This window comes from Mauremys mutica, unplaced genomic scaffold (assembly GCF_020497125.1).
Source record: "Mauremys mutica isolate MM-2020 ecotype Southern unplaced genomic scaffold, ASM2049712v1 001101F_np12_obj, whole genome shotgun sequence".
NCBI lineage: Eukaryota > Metazoa > Chordata > Testudines > Geoemydidae > Mauremys > Mauremys mutica.
In genome coordinates, this window is record NW_025423118.1 from 31713 (window position 1) to 37157 (window position 5445).

Here is a 5445-nt window from a genome sequence, read left to right on the forward strand (position 1 = left end):
ATAAAACTATATATAGTGAGCACTGTACACTTCGTATTCTACGTTGTAATTGAAATAAATATATTTGAATATGTAGAAAAACAAAATATAATAAATTTCAATTGGTATTCTATTAACAGTGTGATTAAAACAGATTAATTATGATTTTTCTAAAGTTAATTGCGTAAATTAACTGTGATTAATTGACAGCCCTAGATTTGAATGTTTCTGTCCCATGCAGGACAGGCTCAGTCAAGATACATGGAATGTAGGCTGGGTGGGGAGAAGTCTGTGTAACTCATGCAGTTATTGATATACATGTGACCTCAAATATTACCAATCTGTGTGTCCCCCCCACACACAAACCCCCCCAACCAACCATCTCCCAAACAGACCCTCAGTCCAAAAAGCATTCATCCCTCATATTGTTGAAAAGAGTCATAACAAACAGAAGAAACCCAGCTTTTAAAACAATCCTCCAGCAAGACAAACTCACATGTGTAAACTCAGAAAACACCCCCTAAATTTTTTAACAATATGTTGTCATAAAAAAAACCAAAGTGCTAAAAATACCTGATTTTTCAGCTACTTTCAGAAAAATCTTCTCAAGTCAGCATTTTTAGAGTGAAACTTTTTCTACCTTTTTAACCAAACAATTCTCCCCAGAAGGAGAGGTACTGGTCCTGGAAACACTGCAATACCAGGTCAATGCATGGGATGGATAGAGCAAGCTCTTATTCCATCCCCTTGTTTCAAAAATCAATTTAATATACAGTCCTCAAATAAAGGACCTATCAGATACAACTTTAGATAATGTTTCTCTTCTTAGCCAGAAACAGACACTATGCTTTTTGATGCCAAGGAGCGGAGAAGCAATGCTGGGAGAATCGGATGTTAGGCATCCACTCTTCCCCCACTGCTTTCTACTTCAGCACGAGGAGCTCCAAGACACGCACCAAACACCATTCACGAGTCTTTGATAACTAGGTAACTCGAAGTGATGATCACTTTCCCGAAATGACTCCACTGGAAGAATTCAAAGCAAGAGCCCTTAACACACAATTCTGTTCAAAGACAGAGGAATCTTTCAGCCTCCTTCCTCTTGCTGGTTTCCCTGTGCATGCCTAATTTGCATAAACCCACCCACTGACATGTGACTAACAATCTCTCACTGTTTTAACTCTTACAGCAAAACAGGCCAAAGAAAGCCTATGCAAGCGCTATACCACAGCCCCAATGCTCTTTTCTGCTCCTTCTCAAACGTACAGTCATCAGGCACACATAAGATAGTTTTGCTCCATACCAGTCCAGTTTCTTGTCTAACCACTGCACACATATGGTATAACCCTACCCTGAGCTGATTCCCGACTTTTGTGCTCAAAACAGGAAAAAGAGAATTGAGAGAGAAGCTGTGCAGGGAAGTCTTCCTCAAATTGCACTTCACTCCCCAAGGGCCTTTCGGGGTCTTCTATGGACTTCAGATTCCATTTGATTGCCAAAGTTTATGGTCTTATTAATTAGCCATCTCCTAATGCAAGGATGCTACATGTCAGCCTAAAGATCGATTTTCCAAAAGAGCTGAGAAACAGAACTAAAGCTGAGCACGAGGTGTTACATTTACATGAGCATCCAGGTTCTGACTGTGCCCTGGCAAGTTCAATGCTTCCGAAAGAAATCAGAAAATAAGGAGCCTGTCAGGTCCCCCTGCTAGCACCCAGATCTAGTCAATCTGCTGGGAAATAAGGAAAAGGCGATGAATAAAGAAGTCAGGAAATAACAAGGAAATGAAGAGGTTTCTGTCCAGTTTACCATCTTCTCAGCTACCAATCAAAGTTAAAGACCTAAAGTCAACCTATCGGCATAAGTACAGACGGTTGAATGGAAGTTAAAAGGAGCTGCTGTGGCAAGTGTTAGGAGCCCACAAGCAGCATGCAGATCGTTTAAAAATGCTGTAATTAGAGGCTGCGACAAAGTTCCTCCTTTACCTTGGTGGGTCCTGAGCTTTTTGGCAGATTTGCTCACCACCAGTGATCTTCCCCTCTGGTGGAACCCACAGTCTGGGACAACTCCTCCTGTGTCTGATCAGGAGTTGGGAGGTTTGGGGGAACCCGGGCCCGTCCTCTATAGTGCCTCCTGTAACAGCTGCATGACAGCTACAGCTCCCTGGGCTACTTCCCCATGGCCTCCTCCAAACACGTTCTTTATCCTCACCACAGGACCTTCCTCCTGGTGTCTGATAACGCTTGTACTCCTCAGTCCTCCAGCAGCTACACCCTCTCAGTCTCAGCTCCTTGCACCTCTTGCTCCCAGCTCCTCACATGCACACCACAAACTGAACTGAGCTCCTTTTTAAACCCAGGTGCCCTAATTAGCTCTGCCTTGATTGGCTGCAGATGTTCTAATCAGCCTGTCAGGGGTGCTGAAAGCCTGTGAACTGTACCCAGGTGTGTTCACAAGCAGTGTGAAAACGTGCAATTCCCGCTCACACTCCACAGGAACAGCACAGCTCCGGGGTTCTCTGGAATCACACAATAATGCTGGCTTTGTTCCCACAGCATCTGGAGCTTTTCACAGTGAGACATGGGGGTGCTGCAGCACCTGCCACACCCCTCGTTCCCGCACCTCTGCTTCTCTGCAGGGAACTTGTTATGCCATGGTGGGGGGGGCAGGGAGACTGTGCAGGAGACCCAGGCCCACGCGCTGAGCACTGCAGCTCCAGTGCTGTGTTCGGGATTCATTTCTGCTCTCTGATAAAACTGCTCCAGGCTCCTCTGTCCAACTAATATTCGTCCAGGCTCCCTGGTGCTGTTAGTATCTGTCCAGAGCTTTCACCAGCCCTGCCCCAGGAGAGCTGGGCGCTCGCCCTTGTCATAAACAGATAGTTAAGGGTTAAAGTCTCTTTTACCTGTAAAGGGTTAACAAGCTCAGTAACCTGAGGAACACCTGACCAGAGGACCAATCAAGGGACAGGATAATTTCAAATCTCTGTGGAGGGAAGGCTTTGTCTGTGTTCCTTGTTTGCTCTGTGTGCTCTCTTTGGATCTAAGAGAGGCCAGACATGTCTCCAAGTTCTCCTGGAGTATTTCCTACTATCCAGTATAGTGAGTATTAGAAAGGCAAATTAGTCTTATAATTTGATTTTTACATTTGCAGTTGTGTGGTTTCTGTTTGCTGTTACTTTGATTATTCTGAGGAGGAGGGAGGGGGAAGTCTCTCCAAGTTTATATGTCAGGCCCTGTAATATTTTTTCATCCTGGTATTACAGAGATAGTGTACTTTCTTTCTTTTAATAAAATATTTTCTTTTTAGAACTGGATTGATTTCTTCCCTTGTTTGGATTTTCAGGGGAAGGGGAGGGGGGGAAAGTGAATCCCTCTTTGTTTGATTCAAGGCATTTGAATCAGGTATCTCTCCTAAGCACGAGGGGAGGGGAGGGGGGAAATGGGTTGTTTCCCTTTGTGTTGAGATTCAAGGTGTTTGGATCTGTGTTCCCCAGGGGAAGTTTTTGGGGGAACAGGGAGTGTGTCAGACACTTAAAACTGACTGGTGGCAGCGAGAACCAGGATTTTAGTTTAGAGGAGTCCATGCAGGTCCTCATCTTGGAACCCAAAAGCTCCAAGTGGGGGAGAAGACCTATGACAGCCCTGCTCTAGGAGAGCCAGGCAAGCCCTGAGCACTAGACGGTGACCCTAGGCCAGTGGTGCCAGAACAATCTGTATAGTGGGGGGTGCTGAGCCACTGAACCAACTGTAACCCCTGGGTATGATGGAAACCACGTCAAGCCAGGGGCAGCTGCAGCCCCCCCAGTTCCAGCCCCTCTGCCCAGGCAGCTCCCCCAGCCTGACACACACACCCAGCCCCTGCACCCGCCCACCCCAGGGCTCCTCAGCCCAGAGGGGAGCCCCCCGGCTGAGTGGGGAATCAGAACCCCCTGAAATTACCCTGGGACCAGAATGATCTGCCTCCGCCCTGCCCTGCTCCGCATGTATTCGGAGCGAGTCAGTTTCCCTGTCCCAAGGTGTGTCCTGCCCTGTGTCTCTTCTCCTCCCCAGCTCCCTCCAAACCAGCCCATTTCCCCTGCACCCCGGGCTGGGTCTCTGCCAACCCCCCTTCTCCCCTCCTGCCCCCAATATCTCTCTGCCCCTACAGGTCTATAGGGCTGGATCCCTCCCTCCCCCCTTCTCCCCTCATTTCCTGCCTCTAGGGGGTCTATGAGGCTGGGTCTCTCCTCCCTCCATCCCCTCCCCTGCCCCCAATATCCCTCTGGGGCTCTGTGGGGCTGGGGATCTCTCCCTGCCCCTGTGCTCCCCCCTGCACAGCATGTCCTGGGAGTGACTCAGTTTCCCTGGACCAACATTTCACACACACACCCCGACATGTCTCCCTCCACCCCAGGCTGGGTCTCTGCCAATCTCCCTTCTCCCCTCCTGACTCCAAGATCCTCTGCCCCTACAGATCTATGGGGCTGGGTCTCTCCCCTTCTCCCCCCATCCCCTCATCCCTTCCCCCAATAGCTCCCTGCCCCAGGCTGTCTATGGGGCTGGGTCTCTCCCTGAAGCCCCGCCCCCAGCGCGGGGCTCACAGACAATCCTCGCCCGGCGGCTGTGACGTGCGGTGACGTGATCACTCCCCGCAGGCAACTCAGTCACTCGAGACCAAAACGACGGAAGGTGTCACGTGTCCATGGGCGGGGCTATGCAGATGAGCAGTGTCTGGCGGCAGGACGGAGAGCAGCGAGAGGAACCGAAGGAGCCCGGCGGAGAGAATTCTCTGCGTGTGGCCAGAATCTGGTGTCGGGAGTTCGTGCTGTGGGTGCCTGCACCGGAGTCACTTCGGGGCAGTGATTGCTACTGAGCTACGTAGTGACCAAAGGCGTGTGAATGGGGTGTGGTGCCTGGCCGGGAGCAGCTCCTGGTGATAAGGTGCCCCTCACTCCCGATCTGCAGCCCCTGCTATCCCAGTCCTGACCTCCAGACCCACAGCTCTGCCGGTGCCCCTCACTCCGACCTGCAGCCCCTGGGTTCCCCCCAGCTCGAGTGGTGCTCAGGTGGCGGGGGCGGCGTGCTCAGGGGAGAAGACGGAGCAGAGGTGAGCTGGGACAGGGAGCGGTTCCCCTGCACGCCCCCCCCCATTGCTGGCTGCAGGCAGCCCTCCCCCCGCACCTCCCAGCACCCTGCCCCAGCTCATCTCCATTCCCCGGCCTCCCCTGAGTGCGCTTCTCGGCGCCCCCCAACCACTTCGCACTCTGGGCGGCCGACTAGTTAGCCTAGTGGTTGCAGCGGCCCTGGCCACTGCCTGTCAGCAGGATTCCTCCTCCTCCTCCTCAGTGAGACTAAATCTCTGCACCTAGACAGCCGGCCTGTCCGCTGCACCCCAATCCCCCATGCCTGAGCCTCCCTGCCAAAGCCCTGCACCTGGCTCCAGAGAATTAAGTCTCACGTGTCACTGGGAACTCGACTTCTTGTG

The 5445-nt window shown here is 51.2% G+C and overlaps 1 pseudogene; it reads right to left on the reverse strand.

The window, feature by feature from the left end:
- Positions 1–646: 646 nt before the first annotated feature.
- Positions 647–856, reverse strand: LOC123357838 (annotated as a pseudogene).
- Between the last annotated feature and the right edge of the window lie 4589 nt (positions 857–5445).